The sequence below is a fragment of the Sinocyclocheilus rhinocerous genome, unplaced genomic scaffold (assembly GCF_001515625.1).
Source record: "Sinocyclocheilus rhinocerous isolate Xijiao unplaced genomic scaffold, SAMN03320098_v1.1 scaffold2026, whole genome shotgun sequence".
NCBI lineage: Eukaryota > Metazoa > Chordata > Actinopteri > Cypriniformes > Cyprinidae > Sinocyclocheilus > Sinocyclocheilus rhinocerous.
The window spans coordinates 378,817-399,732 of NW_015624871.1; the positions used below are offsets into that span (position 1 = coordinate 378,817).

At 39.3% G+C, this 20,916-nt stretch overlaps 1 pseudogene; it reads right to left on the minus strand.

The window, feature by feature from the left end:
- Window positions 1-894: 894 nt before the first annotated feature.
- On the minus strand, window positions 895-8,460 carry LOC107746842 (prostaglandin D2 receptor 2-like; annotated as a pseudogene).
- Between the last annotated feature and the right edge of the window lie 12,456 nt (window positions 8,461-20,916).

Below are 20,916 nucleotides of genomic sequence, written 5' to 3' on the forward strand. Positions count from 1 at the left end.
ATTTATAATGTTGAAAGCTGAAGCTCGCGATTATGGAAAGGGGCGTTACATTTCCGACTCGTGCTTGTGGTGTTCGGCCAATCACAATGCACTGGGTTAGTTGGCCAATCAGAGCAGACTGCGCTTGTCGGAAGGAGGGACTTTGTAGAAAACGATGCGTTTGAGAGAGGCTGGGCATAGAGGAACTACAATAATGTACAGTATTTGAAAAATAACGTGTTTTTTGAACATTAAATCATGTCAACATATTCTGTTACACCAAATACACAAAATAATGATCTTTAAAATAGCATCATTTGACCCGTTTAAACCCTTTCCAATAAAGACCTGTAAAGTTTATTTGGATTTTATAAAATTATCTTTAAAATACAGCATCCTGAAAAAAGGGCTTTTCTTTCTTTTTTGCTGAGTTATATATATGTATATAGTCAGTAATCCGAACAATGTGAGAGAACAGAAACAGGAATATGGGTCATGTTGATTTGTGTTGTGTGTGTCTGAGGGACTTTTGTTTTTAGTTCATTTGTGTTTACTAGTGGCAAGGACATACTCTCTTTAATATTCTCAAAATCACAACAACCTCAGAGGTAATCCAGCATGACTATGGTTTAAATCAATCCCAGTGTAGCAAAGAGACATAGAAAAGATAAAGGCTTATGAGGCCATCCCATGATTGTGACCTTGGTTGGTAGACGGTAGACCGCAGTTCACTCAGAAACATCAGTCATCAGTACCAGGATGTTATTCCACATCATAAAGTCACATTTTGCCGTCCCTCTCTCCCTCATTTGTGGGGCAATTTTTAAAGCCAAAGAGGTTGATGGAGCCCTGTAAGCCACGCTGGACGTGGTTGATTCTGGTGGTGGTGGGAGAGCTGGGTGAAGAGGGGAACAATTAATCTTTTTTCCTCATCCTTTCTGTAACCCGTACTAAGGGTCCAGCTTCCTCCACCAGCCCCTCGAAAAGAGCCCCCAAACTTTGACGGATTCGAGTGCAGAAGTTTGGACAGCTAAAACTGTAGTTCAGGAAGGTGAATGTTGTCGCGACAGGTAAGGACAACTCCACAAACTCCACAATCTCTTGTCTTCTCAGTCTTGTACTGAGCCGTCACCTCCAGCAAGCAGAAGACGTGGTAGGGCACCCAGCAGAGAATAAAAGTTGCGATCACCGAGATGACCATCTTCGTAAAACTTTCCGAGAGTCTAACGCTGTTTTGTCCGCCTGATGAAGACAGGCTTCTTAAGAATTTTGAGGATCTCTGTTTGCAATTGCTCGCACCCTGCCATCTACTCTCAAGCCTCTTCCTGCGAGCTCGCAGTTCTAGAACAATGGAAGTATAACTGACGGCGATGACAACCAGCGGTATGACAAACGCCAGCAAGACTTTGGACATGCCGTCGCTGCCTGACGCACCTTACAGTCTGTGTGCAGTGTGTTTGAGGAGGAATAGAGTGCAAAATTGTGATAGCAGAGTTTGAGGCCATCCTGCTTATCCACAACAGAACAGAACATGAAATACGGAAACGCATTAACCGCTGTAAAGTGTACAACTGGAAAAGGTACCGGTCAGCTTTTGTACCTTTTCCTGAGAGTGTGGGATCTGCCAATTATTCTTTGATTTGGAAGATTTGTGAAAGACTTTTCTTATGCTCACCAAGTCTGAGTTTATTTTATAAAAAATACAGTAAAACTGTGAAACATTAGTACAGTGGGTATAAACAGCTTTTTGAGATGTAAAAAATTTATCTAAATAAAATCATGACAGATCTTTTTCTAATTTTAATTTAATATTAAAACCAACAAAATTAAAGTACGAAACAAACAGAAACTTTAAGGGGAAAAAAAGAGGAAATATAAAACTTAAAGTTACCTGTTTGCATAAATATTCACTTTGTAATAAGACATGGTACTCTGTTTGGAATTAACCAGTCACATTCAAACTTTTACGGAAAAGTATTTATTATCCTCCAGTCATCTTTTAGGTGATTCTGATTAATAAAAATTAGCAGATTCTGTAGAATTTTCTTAGCATATTCTTGGCCTGCAAAGAGCCTACAAAGTATGTGCTGGGATCTCATTGTGATTTAGTACCAATCAGGAGAATGGTACAAAAGAGGCAACTATCTACACTAGAGGTTGAGGTTTAGTGTCCTTGTTAACGCGCCCGCCTCCCATGCCTCCCATGCCGGTTCAAATCCCGCTTAGAACAAGAACAAGGGGAATACAACTGGACGGGGTTACACATGGAATACGGCGAAGGCCATCATCAGCAAGTGGAGACAATAGGGTACAATAGTGACATTCCAAAGAATAGAGTATCTGTAAAAAATTGATGGAAAAACAAGATGAAAATACCATAACATTAAAGGAGCTGCATGAATGTCTGGAAAGTAATGGTCACTTGCTGCATATAACAACATCCTGTATTCTCCACATGTCTGTGGTGTAGGGTGGACAGATGGAAGCTATTGCTCACCAAAAAAAAAAAAAACATTAGCCTGTCTAAATTTAGCTAAAATCATGTGGCAAAATATTTTATGGTCTCATTAAACTGAACTTTTTAAATTGAACATTTTCCGATGCCTTTCTCCGCTCCGCGCAAGTGCAGCACAGCAGTGTAGCACACATTGATCGGCACATGCACATCATAGGCAGACAGAGAGCCGCAGAAGTGAAGCCCTCCCTCCCTTTCCAGTTGTGTTTGTCTTGCTGTGGAGGTGAGTGGTGATGAACAAAAGACTAAGCTACCTGTGCCTCGAATTTACAGCTAATTACCCAAGACCAGTGCGCGTTCTGTCACTGCATGATTCAGTTTATTAAAATGCATTTAGAATGATCACAAAATTCAAGATATGGGGGCAGAAATGTAAATATTTATATAATTTCATATAGTTAATCAGTATCACGCGAAGACTGACGTTTTTTCCACCAAAAAGCAGAATGATTACAAATGTGATATTGATTTTATACAGCAGTTAAATAAAAATAATTGAATATTAAGACACTTACGTTTTAGACACAATATTGACTGTATTTGCTCTATTTCGCCAACAAATATAATTCCAATTTGCCTTTCTGAGCAACATGACAGTGTTTTGTTCCTGAATGAATCAACCGTTTAAATGATTCGGTTCCATCGCAATGACTCACTTATTAACAGTGACTTGCTGCCACCTACTGACAGTTTTAATTTCACATTTAAAGCTTTGTGATTGGCCGAATGCCTCAAGCGTGTGACGGAAAGGTTACGCCTCTTACCATACTGTGATGCCCTGTCCGGCCGGAGCGATGATTCAAAAACATGAAAACCCATTATAAAAGAGGCATTTGTTATATCCAGTGGGGACATAATTACGGATTATAATGACTTATACTGTCTTTTTACGCATGCGTGGTTAACTCTTAACTTTTATAAAGAATATCTCTTTGGATTTGAGACTTTAGTCTTTGCAACTTTACAGATCTTCTTTATGCACCAAGAGCTTGTAACACTTCAAAGAGAAAGGAAAAATTTAAATAGCATCATATGACCCCTTTAAAGTATATATATATATATTTTTTTTTTATAATTTCAAATATCAGTATTCAGCGTTTTATGCTTAAAATATCAAAACAGTATTTGTAACTGCAGGTTAAATACACTCATGTCCTGCATTAAACAGTGTGTAAAAATCTAAATGCCCCTTCTAATGTAGCTTCTGAGTTTTCTCTGCATTGCAAAGATTAATTTTGAACAAATTTTCAAAAATAAAATTTTTACCATTTGCTTGGTAAGAGCCCAAATGACTTATTCTAATTGACTGATTCAATTTAAGAATTTGACTGAAAAGATGATGGACACTTTAGAAATGGCTTTATAAAGGTAAAAATGCCCATAAAAGGTCAAAATCTATTTAAACTTATTGGAAAAGATTAATTTCTATCACTACTGTGAACTGATCACCACACAAAATATGAAGAATATCAAAAACTTTAGGAGTCAGCTGTCCACGGTAGTCCTTAAGATATCAGCACAATAACACACTCAGCAAAATATCGTCTAATTATCTTTATAGATAAAATCCCAGAAAATATTGAGATATATTTTTTGTCAATATCACACACCCCTAATATATTTAACGTTTTGATTAGAAAAAAAATTAAAATAAATATGAGAAGTGCCCGTTTTTCCACTTGAGCCCCTGCCCCTCAAAATGTCAGTGCACGTCCCTTTTCAGAAATGATAATGGATCTCATTTTTCCTTGAAAAAAGTTGCTTAAGATGGGACACTTCAGCATGTCAGTGCTTGCCCCGGAATATCTCTTCAACAACAACATTTACTTAGAAAGGAAAGGGTTGTGGGAAGAGGAAAGAGAGTCATGAAAAAAAAGAAAATTGAGCAATTGATTTTAATGAGAATAACAACGAAGGTGTTTTCTCACCTAAGACTTAAGGATTGGTCCTCAGAAGAATCCTCATGAAATACAGAACAATTCAGGGATTGAATGGATGAATTATTCTGTGTAATAATATTTTAGCACACAAATTGTCAAAATAGGGTTTGTTTTTGACATACAGTAGGGTCCAAAAGATTTAAACCTCTGTAGACTTCTTTCATTATGCTTCTGTTTTGCTTCAGTTTTTCTAATTCAATTTTTTTTCTGTTACAAATTATATTTGTAATGCATAATATAATGAAAAAAGTCTGCTTTTGCTTTCAGACAGCAGCACTCAAACTGCATGCATTCCCCAATTTTGTGTAAACCCTGATCATGTTCTCCTGCATGATTTGAGAATGTTACAAATAGCATCTTGCTTCAATGAAAACAAGTGCAGAATCTGTAATCCTCATGTTATTGCAAAAATTGTATGAATTTATTTATTCGTTGGAGCACACAAGATGAATTCTTTAAAGAGTTTTCTGCCTACTCGTTTCAGCTTATTGAGAGTAAAAGTGGACTGGCACTGTCAAGCTCCAAGGCGATTAAAATAAGTATTATTTTAGTGACCCATATGTCTGAGGCCAAACAATAGCTTTGTCTGAGGAACAGACCAAAATGTAGTCATTATTCACTAACCTTAACAATCAACATTGCGAAAATGAGTAATAAGGGATGCCTTTTGTGATATTTTCATGGTGACTTTGGGCCTGTTTTTGCACTCTAAAAATTGTTGGGTTAAAAACAACCATTTCTAGGTTATTTGGCAACCCAGTGCTGGGTAAATATTGGATAGGACACATGCTGGGTTATTTTGACCCTGCTGGTTCTTACCCAACATGCTGGGTTGTTTTAACTCAACTATTGTTTAAAAAATACTATACTGCTGGCTTAAAATGGGTTGGAAGTTGGAAATCACACACAGAATTACTAGAGGCAAATAATCAAAAGGTGAACATTTATTAGGCCTAATAAGAATACCCATGGACAAAAATATGAGACAAATTGAATTGATTTGGATGAATACAGCATACACTCTAAAAAATGCTGGGTTAAATACAACCCAGTGCTGGGTAAAATAGTGACAAACCCAGTAATTGGGTTGTTTTGACCCAGCGGTTGGGTTACTACCCAGAAGTTTGGGTTAAACATTTAACCCAACCACTGGGTCAAAACAGCCCAATTGCTGGGTTTGTCCCTATTTTACCCAGCACTGGGTTGTTTTTAACCCAGCATTTTTTTAGAGTGTAGTTTACAATATTACATATAGGCTTCATTTAAACTTAGAAATAAAAAATGTAACATTTAAAAATAACATTTTAATTCAAGTGTATTCAACCGTTCTCTGTAATCCCTTTTCACCTAAATAGTGCTGATTCTCGTGCCGGTGTCACTGAAATCTGAGCCGGTGATGGGCGGCTGTTCGGCGGGGAAACTGCAAACCTCAGACCGCCGCCTTACATTTCACTCGTAGCTGAAAGATACCGTGACTGACTCCATAACCTGCCCATAAACAAAAAGTACTGAGATTAGAGAACATATTTTAACTTAAAAATAAAATAAAGTATTATAACGAATAAAATCAGTTTATGTTATGCAAAGCAAAAGGCGTTTCCGTCATATGAAACAAAGACTATAGAATACCCAAGACATGTCACTCGTATAGTTTTGAATGTGGAAAAATGCAATGCTCAATATGGCCGCTCTATCGAACAAAGCCCCGCCTTCTGAGTAAAAGAGCCAATCGCTAATCGGTTCACATTTGAACTAATAAAGTCACTGTTGCTATAGAAACAGTCAGCGTTTTGAGACGTGAGCTCGGTACTGCGCATGCGCACTGGCTGGTCTAGCCTGAAAAATACGCTTTTTAACACTATTTGAGCAAAAGAAACAACATTCATGAGACAGTTATTGTCAGATTTCATTGGTGATTTGAAATATGAAATGTAATCTTAAGTTTGGCGAACAGTTTTGGAGAATTTAATGTTTCCCCATTCAAAGAGATAGGAGCTGCACTTGCATGCCCGAGAGGCATTTCAAAGATGGCCGCCGAGTGACATGACTTGCCTTAAAGGGACTTTATATGAAACGACCGCTGCTGACGCGTTTAGCTGACTGACATCTCGTCCCTGTATGCTGCGTCTTGCGTTCCATAAAATATAAAATCATTTACAGCACTGTAAAGACTTTATAGATTAAACAAAACGTATACAAACCTTTATGTCACTGAAGAAGTGCACCAAATCAGCTGCGCTGAGAATGGCTCTCTCCTGAAGATGACGCAAAATCCCCGCTCTCAACCCAGTGGTTGGGTAAAAAAAATAACCCAGCATGAAGCTTGTCTGCCCCACTTCTTCTTTTCTTTCATCGTGTTGAAGAGATCGCTGAAGATATTCTTAATTCCCTTTTTGAGTTCCATTAAAGAAACAAAGTCATAGGATTTGAATGACATGAAGGGTGAGTAGGCTAAATGATGACAGAATTTTCATTTTTGGATGAAAATTTTCATTAAATATATATATAAAAAAAAATCATTTTAGGTCCTAACATTTCTCTGATAATTTTATAATTTAACTAGTATTTTTAATCCTATATTTTCAATGTGGTCTCAGCCTTTTGGATGCCACTGTATGTTTTTAATCATTTATCATTTAACTCCTTTCATAGCCTACCGTCAGAGGCGGACAAAGTACTCAACTCCATTACTTGAGTGAAAGTACAGATACTGCTGGTCAAAAATTACTCCATTACAAGTGTAAGAATCGAAATGGGAAGGTTTAAATAAAGTAGATTGTACGCGAGATATCGCGAGAGTAGGGAGAGCGAAGAGACGCACGAGGTAGTCGGGTGGAAGGAGGCAGAGACACAGCTAATGAAAAGGTTGGAAAATAAACACTGAGTTCGAAGCAGAGAAGTCTTGGTCTGACTCTTCTGTCCAGGGGCACTAACAGATACAGGAAATAGCCAAGAACCCGCGGATAATACTCGGTAAGCGCGGACTATTCAAGGCCCACCAAAACTGAGTATTACACTGGTGGCAGCACTGGTTGGCTATTTATCCTTTTTTTCTGTATGGACATTTTCTGCTTGACTCTGCACAACGTTAAAATAGCCACATCACCTTGCTGGCACGTTTATATTGGTCACAATATATTTTTGCAAGTTTGAACTACGTGCTATTATTTTTTTTTCCTCCTCTCGCCGTTGCTCGCACACACGCAATGTCTGTGGATGACGATCATATCGCGGATCTGCCGCAACCACATGCCGTGATGCCTGCTGTAAATTCGCATGTGCCTTTCAGAATTGATCTTCCTGCTCCTTTTTCGGGCGATAACGCTGAACCATTCGGCTCATGGATACAGAGATTTGAAGTGGCATTGAATGTCTCTGCCACACCACCTGATAAAGCTACACTGAGTCACATACCCCATACCATACACATTTCGATCACCATAGTTCTTACAGACACAATTACACACACCCTAAACCAGACCGCTCCCCCTCGAGAGAGAGCCGACCCCATTTCGGCTATGAAGACAGACCATGTGCCACTCGTTCTCCCTCCCCTAACCCACATTACAGACACTCTAGTTATCGCACCCACAGCTCACCTTCACCACCCCCGCATCACAGACAGTCATCACGTTCTCACACATCCCCTACCCGTCATGTCCGTTTCTCTCCAGTCAAAAGAGATACAGCCCCTCATCAAACGTATTTAAATGATCGTCCCCGTAAACCTCAGGAGCCTTTGCAGGTTTATGCAGCTGAACTCACCAGCTTAGTGGCAGAAGCTTTCCCTCAGTATGATGTCACGGCTCGAAACTGTGAGATTTTTCGTAGATTTGTTACTGGCTTAGACCCTGCACTCCAATTGAAAATACATGAGCATGGAGCAGTGACATTAGACGATGCTTTAAAGATAGCCAGTCAATGTGAACGTGCACAGTTGGCCATCAGTGTGGCCAATCCAACGGCTATCATGCCAGTGACTGTGCATCAGCAACCTTCACCTGCCACAGCGACATCAATGCCCATCGCAGATCTGACGTCGGCCACCACATAACACGAACAGCAACCCATCCGGTGCTTATCGGATGGGATTTCATGGTCCAACACGCCGTTGCGGTAGATATACCACACAAGCAGCTACGATTGTATGACACAGCAACATCTCTCTCACCGCCACAGTCATTTACTCCAATACAGAGCGCGGCGATAACTGTTGCACAGGTAACGGTGCCACCAATGTCAGAAATGACGGTTTCGGTTTCTATTAGTGACGGTGTCGTCGCAAATCCCTTCACAGACTCATTTGTGGGTATTGTGGAGCCTCAGTCTCCCCAGGTTGTGTCCTTAGGCATTGCACGCACTCTAACAACGATTCAAAATGGGAAGGGCATCGTTAGAGTCGTTAATCCGACAAGCCAACCAGTCTCTTTGGGGGCGGGATGCCCCATTGGCCAGTTTTACTCCATAACGGGAAAAGCACAGGACGAATACGTGCTAGTTTCAGCTGTAACTACCTCCGCTGACGACACACACGCTGTTCAAGACATGCTTTTAGCGGACACCTGTTTGAATGCGGATCAGACATTTTTAGCTCACACCCGCACGACTACGGAAAGACCGATTTAATCACACACTCCATTAACACAGGCGACGCTGCACCAATTAAACTGCGCCCATATCGCACATCACCAGCGACGCAGGACATCCTACAACAAGAAGTGTCTAGGCTGTTGGAGCGTGATATCATTGAGGAGTCGCAGAGCCCATGGTCAGCCCCGGTTGTGCTCGTTCGAAAGAAAGACGGTACACACCGGTTCTGTGTGGACTACAGACGACTCAATGCTGTCACGGTCAAAGACTCACATCCTCTTCCTCGGGTCGACGACACTCTTGATTGGCTGTCTGGAGCACAAATGTTCAGCACGATTGATTTGACTGCGGGTTATTGGCAAATTCCGCTTAACCTGGCAGACAAAGAAAAAACTGCGTTTTTGACAGGCGCAGGGCTTTATCAATTCCGTATGATGCCCATGGGTATATCTAACGCACCGCCAAGCTTTCAGCGCTTAATGGAGTTGGTGCTCCGCGGTCTTCATTGGAGCATTTGCTTGATTTATCTAGACGATATAATCGTTTACAGCGCAGACTTCGCGCAACATCTGAAACACTTGCACGAAGTCTTCGGACGCTTTCGTTTGGCCGGACTTAAACTCAAACCAACTAAATGCCACTTGGCATGCACCTCGGTTACATTTTTGGGTCATCGTGTCTCCAGCGCCGGAGTTGAGCCTGACCCGTCAAACATTGAGAAAATTAGGACGTGGCCAATTCCAACATCTCCCACGCAGGTTAGGGCTTTCTTAGGTTTATGTTCGTATTACCGAAAGTTTATCAGGAACTTCGCTCATACAGCAGAACCTCTACACCGGTTAACACACAAGGGTGTTACGTTCACTTGGTCAGCTCAGGCCAGTGAATCGTTTCACATCTTGAAGGAAGCATTGACATCGCCGCCTATTATGGCGTTCCCAAACCTCTCGATACCCTTCCTACTTTACACAGACGCGTCTTTGCATTCGGTCGGTTCGGTCCTCTCACAGCATGTGGATGGTAAGGAGCATGTTATTGCATATGCCAGCCACGTGCTGTCAACGTCTGAAAGGAAATGGTCCACCTTTGATCGAGAATTATTCGCCATTGTGTGGTCGGTGCGCCATTTCCGCCACTACCTTGCGTGCCACCCATTTACTATCATCACTGACCATAAACCTTTGATCGGACTCAAAAAGCTCCCTTTGGACCACGATCCAACGGGAAGACGCGCACGTTGGGCAGTCGAATTAGACCTTTATGATTGGTGCATGCGCCACCGCGAAGGTGCCAAACATTTGAACGCAGATGCCATGTCTCGACGGCCGCAGGTTGAGGTTGTTCAACATGATAATGGCGACGAATGGGAGTCCACCATGTTTTCGGTCGCAACACAAACCCCGTTGTTCGAGCCGCAGGCAAACTCGGCACCGACACCGGCGTACACACCTAAGAAGGATGTTAGTCCCCTCATAGTCACGTCTGTTCCAAATTATGTCACAGCAAACCTAATACAAATTCAAAGCGACTGGAAAGTAGCAGACCAACAACGGTCTGACCCCGACTTAGCCACCGTCCTCTCATGGGTAGAAACTGGTCACAAGCCCCCCCCTTGTGGAAGCTCTGGAACGCGTCGCCCTACGTCAGGAAATTGTGGTCACAATTCAGTCGTTTAACCTTACATGACAATGTCTTATGTAAATTGTTGCACACCCCTCATGCTGATGAAGTCCTCCAAATTTTCGTTCCGACGTCCTTGGTCCCGGACATTCTGAGTCATGTTCACGGTGATCCTTCGGTTGGCCACTATGGTCATGCTAAAACGCTGAATAGGGCTAGACGATTCTTTCATTGGCCCTACATGACTACAAACATTTCTAAACATTGTGCTCAATGCACAGCCTGTCAGTCACGGCGTTCGCCTGTGCCCCGACCACAGGCCCTACTCGTGTCTATATCTCCAGATCGTCCATTCGAAATTGTCGCCGCGGATATAACTGAGCTACCTCCGTCGACTAGAGGCAACCGTTACGTCTTAGTGATGATGGACCTGTACACTAAGTTTGTCAATCTGTATCCTTTAAAGGATCAGACAGCTACCTCGGTGGCAGGTTGCATCTTTGATCATTATATACCGCAACATGGAGTTCCAGATGCCTTGCATTCCGATCAAGGCAGACAATTCGAATCAGACCTCATTAAAAACCTCTGTAAGTTAATGAACATTAAAAAGTTCCGCACATCTCCCTACCACGCCCAATGTGACGGGGCTGTGGAGAGCTTTAATCGCACCTTAAAAGATGAGCTCGCCAAATACCTCTTTGAGTCTGGTAGGGAATGGGACGAACACCTCCCTCATGTGGCATTAGCTTACAACACCATTGATCATTCCAGCACCGGGTTCACACCATTCTTTTTAGCACATGGGTGCGAGGCCCGCGTCCCCTTGGACGTGCGGTTTCAATATGGCTCCTCTGTCATTTCAGCGACTACGGGTACGCCCGCAGAATTTGCTAACTCATTACATCGAAGATTGTCCGCTGCCTATCGATCGGCAACTGCCTTCAGGGACAAAGCGCAAGAACAACAATGGCATTACTATGATCGCCGTGGTAAATACACCCCGTATAAGGCAGGCGACTTGGTACTCATTGATGACCCAGCCAACAAGCATAACAAACTGCATCCTCGCTGGGTGGGTCCTTATGAGGTTTTACAATCAATTGCACCGCTGGGTAGTCTTATCCCCGTGGATTTTGCCATTCGTGATAAGTCCAAACCACACACCAAGAGCAAAGTCATTCACTATAACCGCATGAAGCCATACATCACTGGTCACTCACAGTCACACACACACCCCTCACCTCAGTCCATTGCCAAGCCAACCACCCCGAATACACTATCAGGTCTCCTCCCACCCCATGATAGGCCAATGACCCCCGGGCCTTCCACTGAGCCACAGTTGCCACGTTTGCCGCCAGCAAACCGACCTTTAGCGCAATACGGCCCTTTACAGGATGTTTCAATTGACAATGCTAGAGACATTGGCCCTGCACCATCCTTGGTACAGTCGCCCCAGACGCCAACTTCAGAGGTAGTGGGAATACCCACTGGGGCCTCAGCACCCCCTGTCACACAGCCATCCACACCACATGTACGCCCAAGGTTACGTCGACTGCCGGTTTATTTAAAAGGCTTCCAAGTGTACTAAGTGCTTTACTTTCAATGTGCTGATGTGACTTGTTTGTCATTATACAGTATGCATTGCATAATGGGTATGTGTTTTATATACCACTGTAAGTTGTTTACCAGTATAATGGGCTCATTGTTCTCATGGTTATATAGCAGTGTTAAAAAAAAAAAAAACCTGTTCTCACTGTTCACTGTTATCACTCTGTTTTTGTTTGTTTGTTTGTTTTTGAGGAATTTGTGTCAAATGTATTAGAAATGAGGACATTTCTTATAGGAAGGGGAGTATTATGTAAGAATTGAAATGGGAAGGTTTAAATAAAGTAGATTGTACGCGAGATATCGCGAGAGTAGGGAGAGCGAAGAGACGCACGAGGTAGTCGGGTGGAAGGAGGCAGAGACACAGCTAATGAAAAGGTTGGAAAATAAACACTGAGTTCGAAGCACAGAAGTCTTGGTCTGACTCTTCTATCCAGGGGCCTTAACAGATACAGGAAATAGCCAAGAACCCGCGGATAATACTCGGTAAGCACGGACTATTCAAGGCCCACCAAAACTGAGTATTACACAAGTAAAAGTTGTAAAGACAGATTTTTACTTAAGTAAAAGTACAGAAGTACTTGCTTTTAAAAGTACTTAAGTACCAAAAGTAAATTTCCTTTTTTATGTCAATACACTGTTTTATTGTTGTACGTAGTAGTAGGGTTTCAAATCAAAAAATGACTTTCTGTTACAGAACAGGGTGTTGATTTCATACATGTCCACTGTAGAGGACATCAGGACTTAAAATCATGTTTATCAGGCATTTTGGGAGACACAACAAGTGAATATGGAAATAAATTATACATCAATATTCCTATGAAATATTAGATATTATTATTAAAATGTTGCCAATTATTACTCCAATTATTACACTTCTTTTTTCATTAAATGTTGCTCCAAGAACACATTAATATGCAAATTAGATACAGTGTATAGTGTATATTTATTTAAGTTCTGATAACTTATACTGTCATATTTTGTGCAGAATTGTGTTCATTGTCTTTTGGCAATGTTGGAGGTGGAGATTGTGCACCTTAAAAAGTGTGTTTCCTGTTGTAATTGCAATAGTTAAATAACTGGATTCTCTTAAGTGCGTTTTTCAAATGTTTTAATGAAGGATTTGTGCAATTGAGAAATATAATTTTCTCTTTCACTTATGTTGTTATAATAAAATATAACTGTTTGTGCAGAATTTTTTTTTGGGGGGGGGCGCTCGAAGGGGGTCTCGCCCAGGGTGTAATTCAATGTAGAATTCAATGTCTCTCCATAAAAGGCAAGACAGTGACAGTATGTTAAATACATTTTTCAGGTTGACTTTTCTGGCTTTCATTCTGCCACTATTGTCTGTAGTCCCTCTGCTCACAAAGCAGCACCTGGAAAAACTAAAATGAAACATACTTAAGTTTACTGTGCTCCCACATAGCAGCTTCTCCAGCTGATCTTTAGGTGTCCCTCAGTTTCTTGCTTCTGTGAACTCTCTTTTTACTGTGCCTTATTTCCTCTCTCTTTTCCAGGTGCTTATCTGGTCATTCCTGTCTCATACATCATTTTGTGCTGTAGTTTTGGAGAGGCGGGGCGTGTCACAGGTGAAGAAGAGTAAAAAAGCAGTAGGTGTAAGTGGGATCTTTGTGTCTTTCTGTCACATGACAGTTCAGCTATTCATAATTATTATGTTTTTATCTCGCATACAGATAACAGCTGTTCAGAATGTTTGTGTTGAATAGTGCTGAACAATAGATATGAATTGTTTTATTAGATATATGAGATCACAGGGCAACCAAATAAAATAAAATAAAACAAATAAATGAATGAGCAGACACACTGAAAAGTTTGACAAAATACAAACAAAATAATCACAACAGTAGATTCTCCAACTTCTTAACCCTTAAATGCAGGGCCGTTTCTAGGCATAGGCGAGCTAGGCGGTCGCCTAGGGCGCCACCTGCTGAAGGGGCGCCAATGAGCGCACGTACTGGCACTTTTAGCAGGGTTGTGATAAAGAATAGGGATTTCGCCTAGGGCATTAAATTGGCTAGAATCGGCCCTGCTTAAATGCATGGATGTTTCACCAACCATTATTACATGACCCAGACCTATAGATTTCTCTCTCTCTTTTTTTTTTATAAAAGAGAGAGTATTTGCATATAGGCTGTTGTTGTGAGTCCCAAATACAGAATGAGATTATCCTTTTAATATATTGATATCTTTAAGTTGTGTTTTAATATAATGCTATACCTATCCAACACGGATGGATCTCTGCTGCAATAGCATAAATCTCTCCTGATATTTTATTAACGATTACAAAAGAATGAAATAAAGCATATTTCGTTACTTTTTGAAATTTAGTGGGGTTCAATTTGAGCAGATAATTTTACCGGCATCATCAGAGCGCACTTTCCCAGTACATTCAGCATCTGGCTTATTCGCGATCTCAAACATATTTTCAAAAGTTTTCAATGACTTCAAAATCCATATTTTGATTGCTGGCAGCTTATTCACTACATAAATCCACCATCAAATGACAGTGACGCTTATATTTCACTGCATACAGTAATTGCTCTGCAGTAAATTCAAGCCAATTCAATGTTTGCTGATGATATTCTTTTGTTTTATACCTGCGGTAATTATGAGTGAACGTCACATCATTGTCTATCAAACAGCCACCTTGAGGAATAAAGGTGAATTGCACTTATTGGGTCATCAAGGCTGCTTTTCCCGAAACCTTCTTAACGCTACGTCATTCTTAAGTTAAACCTTAAACTGTATCTTATGGTTAATATGTGTTTCCCGAAATGTTCTTAGTTAAGTATAGCATCCTGTTAGAATGCAACATACATTAGGTCAGGGAATAAAACCAAGAAAGAAAAATATATGCCCAGAGCACCTCCCAGTGGTCACCACATAAAATACAAAGGGAAAAAAACTACAGGAGACACTGCTTAATAATTTAACAGCTTTTAACAGAAGAGAGATAACAAAAAACAAACAAACAAAAAAACACATTGTGCCTACACAAATCCAACAGAAAAACATTTAGGTAAGAGTGCTCATTTACTCCACAACCAGGGTTGATTGCCCAGCAGCCACATCATATATTGGTGTAAATCACTAATTTATTTTATTGGATGAGCTACTCAATAAAAGCGCTACACGGGAAACATATGATCAACAGCTACTATGGCGGAGAAAAAAGAGAGAAAGAGGAGAGCCGCCAGCAGCTGAATTTCGGGGCAGAGAGGGTAGCTCTGTCAGAGTTTGTCTCTCTCTCTCCTTTTTTTTTTTAAATAATTTTTATCTTTATTTTATTTATTTATTTATTTATTAAGAATTGCAGCTTAATTGAACACTGGGTGTATTACTTCAGAATTGCTTTCATATAGACTGAGATGTAAAGAACTGTTAACTGTCAACAGTGATAAGGTATAGCTAAGACTGGTCCAGACCAAGCTTACGAAAGTATGACTTACAGAAGGTATAATAAGAACGTTTCGGGAAACACATATTAATGATAAGATACAGCTTGAGGTTTAACTTAAGAACGACGTAGCATTAAGAAGGTTTTGGGAAATGCAGCCCAGGTATCTTTAGTTAAGTTTTAGAATCTTCGTAGCACGTTAAGAAACAACTTTATTGGGAAACGCAGCCGTGAATATTGAGTCTGACCCCGTTAGTTACTAATGCCCGCTCACTTTTGCCCAGGCCCGCCCAAAAATACAATTCTGCCTACCCACTGGAATATTAAGAAATTTGATGTCTAACTTTAAAAATTTAAGGAGGAAAAGGGTACATCCCTTTATGCATTTAAGGGTTAATGTGTGAAAATCTCATTGCTTGTACATTGCTGTAACAGGATGCTATTGGCTTCTTTTTTTGGCTCTCAACCTTAGATCTTCTAATTTAAATTCACTGAGGAACATGTTCTATTTACTGACATATTAGCCTATCACTCATCAAGACAATAGTGATAGACTTGTTAAAAAAATGTGGGAAAAGGAGCAGTGAGCCATGGATAAGAATCAAACCGATGTAAAAGACAGGTTTAAACCTGCTATCTTTTGAGATAGAAATCATTCTTTTGACAACCTGATTGCACAATTAGGTGTTATCCGGGCTGTCTCAGGCATGACATGCCTGTGAATTTGTGTGTTCACCCATTCAGCCTATTATTTGCAGTTGTGTGTTAGAAAATGTTAGACAAACAGCAGCAATGCATAATTCTGTATAAAGGACTCGCACTGAGGCGGGAGAGAGAACCCGTCCATCAGCCAGCAAGTAACGGTAAGACTTTTCAATTCCAAGCTGATCAGGTTCATTCTGTAAAGCCGGGAACACACTACTGTCAGGCCGATTATGAATGTAATTTAGGCTCAGTCAGTGTTTTCAGTCGGTGTTTAAAGTCGTTTAGTGTGTGGTGTCTAAAGAATTTAAGACCATCTGTTGCCAGTCGTCCTCACAAAGATTATTCTTATAATAGCCATTTCATTTGCAACTGACGCCGACGACTACCTGCACCTGTTTCCAAATATGTAGGCCTGCTAATTTGTTCGTGACGGTGACAGAGATGTGGTAGTTTTACTATGCGTTCTACGGTTTATTTTTTAATAGGATCAATGAAAAGAAGATTGACGGTGTTTAAAGTCTGATTGATAATTGGACATTGTTAATTGCACCTAAAGGGGGTTGTTTTTAAAATTTCTCAGTCTATTTTCAGTTATGCTAGTGAAGGATCCTTAGATCCTCACGTGCAAATTGTGTGTGTTGTGTTTTTATTTTTATGTTTTTTTATTCATTTATAATCATTTATTCACAATCATTTTATAATCATTAGTCATTGATATGATTTATTATCTGATTATTTTTATTATTCGATTATTTTTTACCATTTATCATTATATCATTTAAGTATTTTTATTGTTTATTCATTTATTATGTTTATTCATTTATTATGATTCTATATATTATATTTCTTGTAAATTTTTCCTTCATTTGTGTTTCCATTGTTGTTCAATCTCATGCTTGTGGGGTTTCATAGTTATTCTGTTACTGGACAAACTGATATTTTCTGACGGGATCTGGCATCCGGGGCTGGATCCTAAATATTATCTGGCGTGGAGACCCGATCTAACATTAAAAACTTAAAGTTTAAAATACGTCCACAATATTTAAGGATATATTGATGGTTAAAGGTCCCCTTATATTGACACCTAATAATAAAAAAGTAATTTGTTCCAGCTTAGAAATGAGCTAGTCATGATTAATTTGTTCTATGACTAAAACTGTTTATTTTCCAAAATTTACTATTTATTTATCTGTAAAACTTTTTTTCTTAATGAGGGAAAATTAACTTAGTAAACCTTTAAATAAAGGAATATAATAATACAAGAAAAAATATTGATGAAATGATTAACTAGTTAATCACAATAATTTGTTATATAATTAATAAGGAACATTTGGCACTTTCCTCATTGCATCCTGCAGTCTAAAGATAATATATGCGTCTCATTTAACATGTAACGTAGTACGGTCAATAATATTATTGATTGAACAACTTGCTGAACTTTCAGGGGCCTCAGTGTTCGAGAACAGGTGTGGTCTTATTGCGGAATGTGACTTTTGTGTCCAAAGATTATAATAAAACTGGGCTGGGGCCCATACAGTCATGAAGCAAATTAAAATGAAGCAATGTAGAATTTTCATATATATGGTCAAAGGTGGAATTTTTATATTCATGGTCAAAGGTGGTTTTGACCCAATGAAAACTCATCTGACACACTATGGATCGGATATCTCACTCATTTTTTTTTTACTGCTGTAATCCATTTTGGATGTATTTTTAGGTTAGGAATGATTCATAATTTTGTGGATGTGTGAGACGTGACACAATATTTTAAAGGCAGCCATGTCTAAATAATGTAACTCCATTGGGGTTAATCATTTGCTGAGGTCTGATTGCATGACATCTTCTGAACAGTGTGAGATAAGACATTATGTATAAATACTTGTCATCAGAGACTAACAATGATCACAAATTAAGGGGAGATACAGGAGGAACAGAAGCAGATTGAAAACAGGTTAGGTAAGAAGGTCTTTATATTATATTATATTATATTATATTATATTATATTATATTATATTATATTATATTATATTATATTATATTATATTATATTATATTATATTATATTATATTATATTATATTATATTATATTATATTATATTATATTATATTATATTATATTATATTATATTATATTATATTATATTATATTATATTATTTTCCCCCCAGGATTTTTACAGCCACAGTAACTGGGTTGAATTAGGTAACGAAAGTCCATATGCCAACCTCATCAAACCGGATCTCAACATTGAGAAGATTGCAGGTACATAAAGCCAGTGTGTGTGATTTATGAGAGAGACTCATATGCGAAAAAAAAAAAAAGAATTGCACCATTTTTTTGTGTTGACATGTCCAATGTTCAAGTGTAATTAAATTGATTGCTTATAAATAGCAATGTTTCTAATGAAAACTGGAGAAAAGTTAACAGATGACTTGGTTCATAACTGATGTACATTTATAACAGTACCGATTTGCCTGTGTGTTTTAACAAATGTATACTGCTTTAAATAGATTGCATGTGTATGTGTTAATGTGCAGACATTACGATGCCAACATGCAGTGACTGTGCCAGTGGTACCTGTCCAAACCAGCTGCTTCCTGCCATTCTCAATGGGAAGTACCTCACTTCAGGATATATGGGCTTGTTCTCCAGTGACAAACCTCAAGGTGAAGAGACAGACATAGGTTTATACCAAGAGACATGCATGGGCACACATTCTGTAAAAAAATATATGTAACTACTTAGTAACTTAAATTTACAGTCTAATAACTATGTAACTAGATGAGTTGTTGAAAGCACAAATCGAACTCAAATGAACAAGTTTTGGTGTTCAGTTCTAAGTTGTCCTATGGGTAAATCAAAAAATGTTGTAGTAACTAGGATGTTGATGGTAGGGTCGTGGCTCAACCCATTTCCTGACACATCTTGCACATTTTTTCTTTCTTTCCAATATTACACAATACAGCAAAATCTATTCATTATATTGTGTTTATGGGGTGAGAAGTGGTTTCAATTAAGCAAGGTCCAAGTTTACCGAAGAGAATCACTTTGGAATAGCGATCAAAGTAGTTTCCAGTTAGAACTAAGAACTATTATATTATTGAATTTTATAAAGAATACAAGGAATCAGTTTTTATTGACCACTCTACAAGGTTCCTCTACAAGGTTTTCTAACCTTCTGTTTCTCCCACAGTTGGCCCTGACAGGAGCTCCTTCCTCCTCCTTTATATATGTGTTCACGGATGCTCCACCTAAGGATACACACCTGGAGAAAACCATCAACGCCCTCATTCGCAGCACCAAGTCTACGGTAAAATGGTCCATCCTTGTGTCACATGCAGTCCTTGCCATCAAAATGTTCACCAGCCCTCCATCAGTTTCCCACTTTTCCATCTCTCACCCTTTCTATTCAGGTATCCTTCTTCATGACAGCATCAAGGAGGAGGAGAAGGACACTGAAGGCATCGTCACAGTTTCAGGTGTATTATGACATGGCCTTGGCCTCTGGGGGTCAAGCCATTGAGGTCTCCAAATCCAGCCTCTCTCAAGCCACTGACATCATTGTTGACACCTCTACTTCAGCTTTGGTATGATCAGCATCTTATAGTCAATTTACTACTGTAAACATCTTACAAACAAAACAGTTGCAAAAAAAAAATAAAAAATACAGCATATTCAAAGAACTTTCTCTTTCTCAAAGAACCTATCTCTTTCATTTTTGCAATTGTTTGCACTCTCTTTCTTCATCCATCAGGTGACAATTCTTCAGCGCTCCAGGGATCCAGGACTTGTAGAGAGTTTCCCCTTCCTACTGGATAAGTCTGTGTCCAACACTACCATCTACATCACAGGAAGTAGCCTCACATTCAACCTACGCAGCCCCACAGGTAAATTCAGAGGCACTTTTAACTAAATTAACTAAAATAAAAATGTAATTAACATAAAAAAGCATTTTTTTTCGTAACCTAAACACATTTTCATGACTGTACATGGTATCAGGTATCATGGGACCAATTAGTAGAGCCCGACCGATATGGGTTTTTTGGGGCCGATACCGATATTAGGGCGTAAAAAGGCCGATATCGATATATCGGCCGATATTCTTTGTGTATATTATAGTACAGTACCAGTCAAAAGTTTGGACACTTTCCCATTCGTGTGTCCAAACATTTGACTGGTACTATATATAGAATACAGTATATACATAAACAGAATATATATACATAAACACATTTTTTGCAATGATCACTCAAATGTGGTGATCAAACACTTATAATGGTGACAGAGATATGTAAGGGCATTTAACAATTTAACAATAAACTTTATTCAAAATGAGTCTGACATCAGTGCACTGAACAGTAAAGTTGAAGTTTATTCAACTTTAATTCAATTCAATTCCATTCAACTTTATTCCGTCTTCACACACAGACGAAACTTACTAAAGAAGTGTGAAGTGTGACATAATATACCTCTGTAAATAAATACAATATAAATAGGGATGCACCGAAATGAAAATTCTTGGCCGAAGCCGAAACCGAACA